Raw genomic sequence first — 12,489 nt, 5'->3', positions numbered from 1 at the left:
TTACTTCATTTTATCAAACAACAAAATTTTTATTGCTCAAGGGTTTTTTCCCCGCTACTGTCTTGAAAGTATAGTACTCAATTTTCTGCTACTGTCAGAAAACATAGTACATTTAATGTCCCATTAAAATAAATAACTACCTCAAGGGCCTGCTGTTTTTTAATCCATCTAAATAATTTTAATTTTTGTATCCTTGCCTATTTCTGTATTATGGTATTTTATTAAGTTTAAACGCACATTTAAAGCAAATTATTCCCATTTTAATATCTCTAAAACTCAAATGAGTCTTACACTCAATGACATCTTGGATTCACTAAAATAGGGCATTCTCCATATTCTCTGTTGGTCCCCTCAACATTCACTTTCCACCTAATGAAACTTTTCTCTGGACTGAGGTGTCGGCAGAATGCACTGAATTATCCGGGCTTTCTTGTCCTCTAGCTTCTGGTAGGATCCTTGAATGGGATACTCTAGCAGTAGATCAGAGAAAATAAATCAGAGAATGTATTCCCTTCAGTCCTCATTAATAGGCATGACAATAGCAGTATTCTTCCACCCGAAAACACAGCTATTTTCTGGATGCTATTCTCTTAAGGCATTAGACTCTGACAACTGCTTACTGCCCGCAGGTCTTCAAACTAAGGGTTGTTCATAGCTTCCAGCTGTTGCAAGATTCTAGTTTCTTTGCAAGCACTTATTTGTTTCCTTAACCTTCCCACACCTTTGCAAATTGTCTCTGTAATTTTTTTATTTTAGAATACTTAATAGACAAATAAAGATTGTTTATATTCAAGGTGTTCAACATAATAATTTGATATATGTACACATTGTGTGGTTATTGCCACAGCCAAATTAACTAACACATCCATCATCACCCATGCTGTACATTAGATTCCCACAACTTCTTCATCTTGCAGGTTTGTACTATTTGATCAAATTATTGCTGTATTTAATTCTCCCTACCTTTACAGTTGTGCCATTTCTTTCCTGATGGGCTTCCTAATCAATAAAGTAATTTTTACCAGAAGCAGCCTGAGGGAGGAAACAGCCATCAAAATGGAATTCTGGGGTTTGGTTGCACGTCTTCAATGATCACATTGAGGTTATACTGGTAGTCTGTGGCACAGCCTCGTATCATGGTTGTTCAGTTTATGGGCTGCAGCATATGGTCACTGTGGTGACAATGGTGATTATGATTGTAGGGTGAGTTGGTTGCTCTGATTGCCCTTGAGAAAGCACACTAAGAAAAGTTTCTATTGGAAGTAATGAATTCAAAATTAAAGGCACAAATGGAAAATCAGGAAAACCATGTCAGCTTTAAAGGAACATATTATTGTCTGTAACAGCAAATTACTTGTGAATGACAATCAAGTTCACATATTAATTAATTAAAAGAGTTACAGAGTATTGGCATCAATTTAATTTTCAATGACTCTTATGCTAAAGAAAGAAACATCCTTGCTAATGAAAGCAGTACCTCCTGCCCTTAAAAATTTTTTTAAAAAAGATACACTGATTTCACCTGGGAAATTTATCTATAAAAGTCATACAGGTTCTCTTTGGGGGCCTTCCTTATCACTCCTTGCCTCCAGGCTCATAAACAGAATTAGAACCCAAAATTACTCAGAAAATACACAAGATATATTATTTAAGGACACATAGACTAAATTGGCAAGATCTTGTCAATTTGTATCTGTAGGACTTGTACTGCAATGTCCTCCTAAACTATTAATATAAGGAAAACAAAATATGTTTGGTCAAATTTATGTGAGTGAGTACATTTACTAAGGATTTATGACTTAATGTCTTGGTTCAAGTGAAACTTGGACCCAACAGTGTCTACAGTTACTTGAGATGCCAGAACTCCTCTGGCATCTGAGAGAAAGGAGTCTTAAGGCTCAGAGAGATAAAATGGATCCATCGTATGCAATCCAATCAACCACTTCCTAATCTCTTCTCATGGGAGAGCCCATAGGATAATAACCTTACTAAGATATTAAGAAATGTATTTCAGAGAGGCCACAAGCATCCTTGAAGATCTCTGCAGGTTTGAGATGATAGTGGTGATGGTGTGTAGTGCAGTGAAAATTATTTCTTTAATTTCAGTGAAAATAAGAGGATCTTAGAGTACTAGATGCCAGATAGCAGTAATTGCAATCACAGCCAGAAGGGTTGACCAAGGCCACAGGGAAAATGGTAATCAGAGTGATTTGAATAGTGGGCTTCTGTGGCAATGGCTGCGTGATCATTGAATAAAATAAACGGCAAGACTACCAAGCCTATGAAGGTATTTCTTGACAAAAATTAGTGGAAAAATTCTAGATTTAGTAGACAAATCTAAGTTCAAGTACAGTAGTGAGGACTCAAGATTTTCCCAGTTCACAACTTAAAGCTCCTCCAGTTAAAAATAGGCCATGTCTATTTGATGAAGGATGCTAAAATGTATATATTTTTAAATCTTTTTACATTCTTTCCCCAGAGAGACCTGCAGCTATGTGTCAAGGTGACTATGCATTAGGGGAGGGTCAAAACCCAAACATTTTAAGAGACATTAGATATTGGCTCCAAACTTCTTCCAGTCTCCAGAGAAAACAAAAAGCCATCACAGACCACAGGGTCAGAGTTAGGGCTTATGGAAGTTAGAAGACAGATGGAGCTTTGGCCTTAGTTCATCTCACAATAATATTAGTGGGACTACAGAACTTTCCTGTAGTTACTACCCCCGAAATTCATACTGAGAACAGATACACTTAGCAACTGGCAGAATCCTGCATTCATTCCAGCACCAGTGGAGTAATAGTTAATTTTGTGGGAAGGACCAGAAGGATGTCCGAAGAACTAACCTTCACCCACATCACTAACAAAGTAAACTAAAAATCAGCCCTGTGTTCCTGGGGGTATTGCAGAGATTATTGCCATTTTCAAAGATTCAAAGGATGTAGAGGTGGTGACAGATGTCATTTTCCTATTCAATACATATTTTAACCACTGGAAAACTGAAATGCGTTCATTTTATAAACAACAACTGTAGATTATGGTAATCTTAATCAGGTGGGTGAAGCCAATTCAAGCTACAGATTTGCTGAGCAAAAACCAAATTGCAAATCAACTCAGTTCCTGGCAGCTAGTGGCAGCTATTAACCTATGAAATTTTTTTTTCTATACCGCTTGGTAAGGGTAATCAGAAGCACCTTGCCTTCTTATGTCCATGATAGTAATACACCCTCAATATCATACTTCAAGTCAATAACAACTCTTACCCCTTGTCATTATAGAGTCTATTAAAAATACACTCTTTTTCTCATCTCAAAGAACTTACACTGGTTCATTACCAGATAGAAGTTAGAAAATCCCACAATTCTCAAGAGCCTTCTACGAAGTAGAAGGCCACTATAGGAGTACACCAAATTGTAAAAAATTTTAAAAGTACAATGGTCAGAGAATTTCTGGTCCCTTAAAACCGGATAACCAGTGAGGCTTCTAGTTTTGAAAAAAAAAAAAAAGAAGGCTCTATAGCAGGTCTAGACTACAGGCAAGCTGCCCTAACTCCTGGACCTTATGATTCATATGGTGGTATGAGCAGTGTCTAGTTTAGATAGAGAGGTTCTGTGGAATTTCTTCCAGGCCCTGATAGTTGAATCATGGTACAAATCCCTAGAGTTTTAGAGTGAGGCCATGGCATATTCTGCTCATAACTATTCTCTATTTGAAAAGTAGAGTAGAAACTCAATATTGGATCATGGCACATCAAATAACTATGTCACCTAAACTATCTGAACTGAGCATTACTTATCCATCAAATCATAACATTTAATGTGCAGAGCAGCATCCCACTGTATGACACCTGGCCCCAGGTACTCCAAAAGGCAAAAATAAGCTTCATAAATACTTATGGCCTCATGGGGAGAGGAAGAGAAGTGAAGGCCAGCAATATGGATGGGTCTGCGTGGGAATGTGGAGCCAGCTAGAAATGAATAGTTGCTGTATTATCTTTCTAGTTAGGGTAACCCTAAAATACAGAAATAAAAGAGTAGGCTCCCAGTTTAAAAAATTTCATGTCATATGGTTGTTTATTTTATAAGAAGAAATACTCTGAGATACAAATCTACACTTACTCAGATGCAGTGTCTAACTTGGTCAAGAACACATAAAAGAATATTTGAAGACGAGTGTTATAGCACAAGGAATTGATTGTAAAATCAGATTCACACATATATTTATTACTCAGTACCAACATTTACACATATTTCAGAGGATAATCACTAAGCAAAGGCAGAGATAAAAGCTCTTTATGAGTTCAACAAAGCTGGTCTAAATATCATAAGTATCCGTACTGCCAAATGCAAAGGACACTGCTAAGCTTTGGTTATGGCAGCATTCCAGGTCAAAACCAGTCAGACACTTTGAGGCATGTTAATTATATTGAACTCCTTCCACAGTGGAAAGGGTCTTGTGTTTGTCTTCCTGGGAGGAGATACATATTAACTATTTATACCTCCTTCTCTGCCCACAAAATTTATGACCACACTGCCATTTCTAGATTTACATGATTCCTTAATAAACTGCAGCAATATTACCTCTAACAAACGAATGTATTATATAGCGAAGAAAGCATGGAAATGTGCTTACAGTGAGACTATTAGCTAGTCTTAAATATCTACCAACTCCAGGAGCCATTGAATTGATAGAACAATGATGGAATGGTATGTTGAAGCCTTTGTTATTTGTCAGCTAAGAAACAAAACTGAAAAAAAAGAGGCATTTCCCAATAGAATATGAAAAATATCTTAAGCCAGGTACCAATATATGACATTATTCCCCCAAATTCAGAACTCATGGGTCTGAAAACCAAAGGGTAGAGGCCAGAATGGCTCATCCCACTGAAATTTTTTTTATTCCTTGCCTTGCATCCAACCTTGGGCTCAGTGGATTTACAGTACTTATTCCTCAAGAGAGACACAAGCAAAGATCCATTAAATTGGAAATGAGTATATATCTATTATCCCTTGCTCTTGTAACAAATTATCACAAATTTAGTGTCTTAAAATAACACAGATTTATTATTTTATAGTTCTGTAGGTTTGATGTTCAACATAGACCTCATGGGGCTAAAATTAATATACCAATAGGGATGCATTTCTTTACAAATACTCTAAGGAAGAATAATTTTTTTCTTAACTTTTATAATTTCCAGAGGCTACATGCATTCCTTCACTCATGGTTCCTTTTGTCCATCTTTTTTTGTTTGTTTGTTTGTTTTGTTTTGAGACAGAGTATCACTCTGTTGCCCAGGCTGGAATGCAGTGGCGTGATCTCGGCTCACCGCAACCTCCGCCTTCCAGGTTCAAGCGATTCTCCTGCCTCAGACTCCCAAGTAGCTGGGATTACAGGTGTCTGCCACCATGCCGGCTAATTTTTATACTTTTCGTAGAGATGGGGTTTCGCCATCTTGGCCAGGCTGTTCTTGAACTCCTGACCTCAGGCTATCTATCCACCTCAGCCACCCAAAGTGATAGGATTACAGGCATGAGCCACCATGACCGGCCCCTTTTGTCCATTTTCAAGGTCAGCAATGCTGCATCTCTCTAGCCACACTTTCATAGTCACATTTTCCTCTGTCTCTCCTTTCCGCCTCCTTCTTTCACTTTCAAGGACCATTGTGATAACACTGGACTCACTTAGATTATCTAGGACAATCTCACTATCATAAAGTCAGATTATTATCCACTTTAATTCCATTTACAACCTCTCCTGTGTAACCCAACATATTTAACAATTCTGGAGATTAGGATATGGACGTCTTTGGGGGAGACATTATTCTGCCAACCACAGTGTAGCTTGGCTATTTGAGGCTCTTCCTGCTGCTAAGCAGAAACTAAGGTCACTTAGTTAGAAGTGGTGATTAATCCTTTTTGTCAAGAAGAAACTGCATAATAGACTCAAGGGTTACTATTTCTGAAATCCAGAGGATTCACTAGGTTAGCCTGTGGTACTTCCATGGTCAATAGATAATGGAGAGCTACAGGAACTAATAAATACAGGACCACTAAGGACTTGGATCTCCTGTGAATAAAAGTTTTAATCATTCCACCAGATTGAAGATCAAACCAGTCAACATGCTAGTAGAGAGTACAAGAAAGACAGAAGGGATCGTGGAAGCAAAGAGCTATTTATTGACTTAATCCTTGAGACAAACTACATTAAGAGTGGACAATAGCAGCTATGTTTTATGTAAATTGATCATTTATTCCCCTCCCCCTTTTTTCTTCTAGTATATCTGAAGGGCGCGGGTGGCCCTAATATATTAAGTAAAAGGTGAGATTAAAACTTGTGATATCATTCTGTGATGATATAACTGTGTTTTCTTCTTGTTATATAAGAATTGTGGCAGATGGACAAGAGGAGTAGATATTTTCCATTTGTCTTCGATAGCCACTTCCCACTTTTCTCCAACCTACTCTGTGCTCTGTAAGGTGACATCTATGAACTGCCTCATCTGGGCTCCCTTGATGTTTGAGTTCAGACAATGAGAGGCACCAGCAGGAGATAAGAGGACAGGAGGAAAGACAGGACAGAATATTTACTCCCTAATTCTTCCCCAGCAAGTTTGTGACCATGGCTACACTTCTCTGGCTATCACCACAGATTTCAATAAAACTGCATAAACTCTCTACCACAGCGCCTATTATTATGGGTTCTAATAACTGTTTCCTCCCCTTGCTCATTCAGGTTCAAGGATGGGAACAACTTTCAGCTGTTGCTAGTCCCTTTGTGTGTTGGCATCCCTTATGATTTTCCTAATCCTACATACCCCTGTAATGAGATAGTGTCTTCATTTAACTCTTTCTGGCTACACTTTTACTATATCATCTGTTTCCTGCCTGAACCCCGAGTGAGACATATGACAAATGCCTATTTTAATGATGTAAGCCAACCCACATCGACCTATCTTTTGATCTATTTTATCTTTCTCTCATTCTTTTTCCTATTAGTGACCTCTCTTCTGTTCCAGCTCCTGTTCCTGCCCCTGTTCTCCTTCAGCTATCTGCGCATAACACAATAGAAATCACAGGCCACTTTTTTTTTACTTTGCAAAATACAAACACAAAAGAAAAGTCAAGGATTCTTCTTCATATATAAAATGCAGAATGCAGTGATTAAGATAAGGGTTGGGAATTATTTACATTACTGTCTGAATCTTCATTTTCCTCGTTTTACTATAATCAAGCAAGGTTTCTGGAACTCTAGTGCTGGTCAAGAAGGAATAAATCTACTACAGCCTATCTCCCCCATTGATTACAACTGAAACCTCTGGACAAAATACAAAAAGAAACTAACTAGCTGAGGACTCTGAAAAGTTAATAATAACAGGCATATTGAGGAGGGAAGTCAATGCCTGAAGACTGATTTATAATAGGGCAAATTTTCTGGGCTTTTCTTCCTCTTTTATTTCAGCTTTAACCCAACAGGAGCCCCAGTGCAGTCTCATATGCAGTAGAGCAGGGGCAGCAAAAACACAGAGAGAAACCCTGTCTTTCTGTCCAGAAGATTAGGGATGGAGGTCCTTGTAAACTAGAGTTTACAGGGCAAAGTGCCGTTTTACTTTGTTTTTGCACTGTCCCAAAGGCAACCACCCAGTGATGGTGATAGCTACACACGCACCTAAAATCCTGGGAGAAAACCCATCTTTCTGACCAGAGAAAGATGGCTTCCTTGGTCTGAAGAATGCAGAAAGGATTCCTGTATTTTTTTTTTCTCTCTCTCTTTTCTTTCACTTTGTCCCAAAGAGATCTGATTCCGACAGAATGGTGGGAGCAGCATAGGGGGCTGAGCCTCTGAGAGAAATCCCACCTTTCTAAACGGAGGACTGGGAAAATACATCCTGGGATCCAGAGATTATGTGAGACATTCCAAAGAGGAATAGTCAGCAAAAGGTATTTCCTACTCTGCTTTGAAACGACACAAGTCCTAGGCTCATCTTCAACCTATGGAGGTATAACACACTACAAAAAGTAGCATAGCTAGAGCTTTAATAACTGAACTGACATTGAAACTATCCCCAAAAGACCAAACTTGTAATCTAAATACAACATGATGGATCATCTGTGACATAATGCAACATTCTCTGAAGAATTTTAAGAACACCTAGAGTCTTAAAACATAATACTCAAAATGTCTAGGAAGTAATTCAAAGCTATTCAGCATTAAATAAAACATAATATGTGATTAACTCTAAAGGGAAAGAACAGTCAACAGATGTCAACCTCAAGAAGATCAGACAAGATCTTTAGATCAACTATAATATTCATGTTCTGTAAGAAAAAGGTAAATACTTTAAATGGATGGAAAGATAGAAGTCCTCAGCAAGAAATAGTATTGTAAACACTATGTTTTAAAAAGCAAAATGGAAAGATTACAACTAAAAATAAGTTATCTAAAAAAAATAGAAAAATAAAATTAAAATTTGCTGTCTTTACTAAGCAACAGAATAGATACGACAGAGAAAAAGTTAGTGGGCCTGAAGATAGATCAATAGAAATTATCCAGTCTGAATAAATAGAAAAAAATTAATGGAAAGAGAAACTCAGGAATTTGTGGGACAATAATGAATGATGCTTTATATTGTATCATCAAAATTCTAAAAAGAGAAGAAAACGTGCTGAAAAATTATTTGTAAAATAACCATAACTACATCAATTTTAGAATATTTTCATTATCCAAAAAAGAAGGTAAGTACTCTTTAACAGTCACTCTTCATTTCTCCCAATCCCCTCAGCATTATGCAACTACTAACTCTCTGTCTCTATAGATTTGGCTGTTCCAGACATTTTGCATAAGTTGAATGGTCCAATGTGTTGTCTTGAGTGACTGACTTTCACTCAGCATAACGTTTTCAGGGTTCATCCATGTGATACCATATATCAGTACTTCATTTTTTGGTACCAAACTAATATTCCATTTTGTAGATATACCACATTTTATATATCTATTCAGCAGCTGATAGCAATTTGTGTTGTTTCCGCTTTTTGGCTATTATGAGTAATGCTGCTATGAATACTTATGTACAAGTGATTGGTGTTGCTGTATATCTTCATTTCTCTTGAGTATACACCTAATTGTAGAATTACTGTGTCATATGGTTATTCAGTATTTAATATTTGAGTAACTGTCAAACTGTTTTCCAAAGAAGCTGTACATTTCCAAACAAAAGCATTTCTCTACATCCTTGCTAATACTTGTTATCTGTATTTCTATTATAGCTATCTTAGTGTGATGAAGTGGTATCTCATTGTGGTGGTCATTTGATTTTTGACAAAGGCAATTCAATTTAAAAAACAGTGGAGCCAGACGTAGTGGCTCACTCCTGTAATCCCAGCACTTTGGGAGGCTGAGGTGGGTGGATTACCTGAGGTCAAGAGTTCAAGACCAGCCTGGCCAACATGGTGAAACCCCGTCTCTACTAAAAATAAAATTTAAAAAAACCTGGGTGTGGTGGTGCATACCTGTAATCCCAGCTACTTTGGAGGCTGAGGCAGAAGACTCGCTTGAACCCAGGAGGTGGAGGTTGCAGTGATCCTAGATCGCACCATTGCACTCCAGCCTGAGCGACAGAGCGAGACCTCATCTCAAAAGAAAAAAAAAAAACACATATATTTGCACACAAACATATACACAAATATATACCCATACATACACATCATAGGATTACCTTTAGAATTAAATTAACAAATTTACCTAAAGCATTTAGCACAGTCTCTGCTAATGCATGCTGAACAAATGGTAGTCTTAATTATTGTACATATCCTGCTGAAAATAACAACAAGCTAGAAAAGAGACAAATAATAAAAGGATTGAGAACTCAGAACTAGAAAAATGGAATTAAAAACAGATGTGCACAAGTTACTTGGACATTTTAACCATTTGGGGAGTAGTTGCAATGTCATGTCTGTGTCAGGAACTCATTAAAACATAACAAAAGGCGACAAGCCTCCCTTCTTTCTCAGTAGAAATCTGCTGAAAAGCCAGAAAACAAAGTGCACTTAAGATTGTGTAAAGTTAAGGGATCACTATCAGTCAGATCATCTCAAAATGCCCAGGAGAATCACTAAGATTTATAAGTATAAAGTGATGCAATTTCCCTCATTCTGTACAGGCAGTCCTGACTACAATTGATAAGATCAATTTTAATGAAAAATCTTTCAACTATCCAGGACAAGTTAGTGTTAAACCATTCCTTTTCACTGTGAGGAACAAAAAATAGAATCATTCTACGCAACTGACTGAATTTTTTTTCTGCATATATTATCAGTCCCAGTCATCATTGTTGCTTTCACAGATCCTCATGAATACTTTTGTATTTTTATATTTATATCATTTAAACTGTTTGTTAGTCTGTCTCCCTTATATTTGACTCAAGAATAGAAACTTTTTCATTCATATCTGCTTGATCACATAACACAATGCCTAGCAAATAACAATGAATATTCATAAAATAATGAGTTATAAGCTGGGCGTGGTGGTATTTGCCTGTAGTACCAGCCATTGAGGAGTCTGAGGCAGAGGAGTAGCTTCAGCCCAGAGTTCAAGGCTGCAGTGAGCTATGATCATGCCACTGCACTCTAGGCTGAACAACAGATTAAGACACTGTCCCTCAAAAAAAGAAAAAGAATGAATTATGGAGTCTGCTTTAGATACATAAAGCAATTTCCATCTTTGATAATAATAGTTGTTCGATACAAATATTAAGTACTGATTATGAACCAGATACTCTTCTAAATATTTGACATAACATTAACTCATTAAATACTTACAACTTTCACTATGAGACTAATACTATTATCTCTTCTTTCCCAATAAAAGGTATCAGCAAATGTTTAAACAAGTGGCCATTTAATTTTACTTGTTCATAGAGAGCCGGAGCAAAAAGAGTTTGCAATTATTATTTTTTCTTTCCTTTGGTATGTTAGAGCTGCTATGACAAGATACCATAGACCAGGTGGCTTAAACAATATTTTTTTCTCACAGTTCTGGAGGCTGGAAGTCCAAGATTAAGGTACTGACAGATTTGATATCTGACAAGGGCCTGTTTCCTAGTTCATAGATGGCCATCTTCTTGCTGTATCTTCACATGACAGAAAGAAAAAGAGAGCTCTCTGGGGAGTCTCTTTTATAGGCGAACTAGTGCCTTTCATGAGGGCTCTACCCCCATGATCTAATTACCCCCCACAAAGGCCCCACCTCCTAATGATATCCCATTGGGGGTTAGGATCTCAACATATAAATTTTGAGGGACACAAACGTTTAGTCATTTAGTCCATAACAATAAATATCCTTGAAGAAAAACATGCATTATGGACTTAATATTTTTCCTTTGGTACCAGTTCTATTACTCAATTTCTCTCTACTCTATCACTAGAGGCACTAGCAGAGCTACAGTCCTAAAGCAGACATCCTTTCATCAGGAACCGTTTATTTAAGATGTGTTGACAGGACACCAATTTTACTACGGGGGGCATAGTAAATAGATTGGTTTTCAGATTTTTTTCAGAGTTCAGATATGTGTTTAAATGAGATTTTAGAAACAAGTTAGTTTCTTGAAAGAGTCCAAATAATCTATAGAAGTATGAGAACCATTTACATGCTTAGTTCATACGCATCATACAGAAGAGAATCAGCCTCTTTTTTCTCAACATAGGGACTTTTAAAGCTGTAGTGTTGCTTCCGGTACACTTCTCTCACAACAGCATTCCCTCCTCTTGTATCATCTATTGTTTTTTAATTGGTGCAATAGCTGTTGTACTTCCTGCATTCAAATATCATCCCAATATGGAAATGCTGTATAAGGATGTTTTATACTTAACTATTGAAAACTTCTGTTGTTCTCATATCTCAAAGATATACCTCATCTGTATATCTTTGTGTTTTTTACGCTTTCTCTTTGTAATAGCATAATCCATCTAATGCCAGAAATCTACTGACTGCTAACAGAGAAGAAATTTATGATCTGCTGAGATTTGGGGGTTGTTTGTTACTACAACATGAGGCTATCCAATCTGGACTAGTATAGCACTTACCTACAGAAGAAGATAATTATAAATGAGTGGGGAAAAAATGACTTAGAATTATTCTAAGGAAATTATCTTCTGATCTGCTCTAATATCAGTTCTGATCAATTCTTCCAAGAAAATGATTTTCTGAGTGTCTATTAAATCTAATAAAGCATTTAAGAAAATGATACAAAGTCAGAGATTTGCTTTAACATATGTCAGGAAATAAGTTGAAACAGATGAAATAAGCGTGCCAAAATCCTGATAATTGTTAAATCCAGGTGATGGCTATTCCTTCTACTTTTAAATATATTTGAAAATTTTTATAAAACAAAATTGGAGATGAATCCTCAAAAAGACATGACTGAAATATAATTGATATAAGAAGTTGTAATATGTTTATTTTAATTGGTATGAAATAATACTTATGATGATGAATAAA

The sequence above is a fragment of the Pan troglodytes genome, chromosome 5 (genome assembly GCF_028858775.2).
Source record: "Pan troglodytes isolate AG18354 chromosome 5, NHGRI_mPanTro3-v2.0_pri, whole genome shotgun sequence".
NCBI classification, from domain to species: Eukaryota; Metazoa; Chordata; class Mammalia; order Primates; family Hominidae; genus Pan; species Pan troglodytes.
This window is presented reverse-complemented; position numbering follows the sequence as displayed.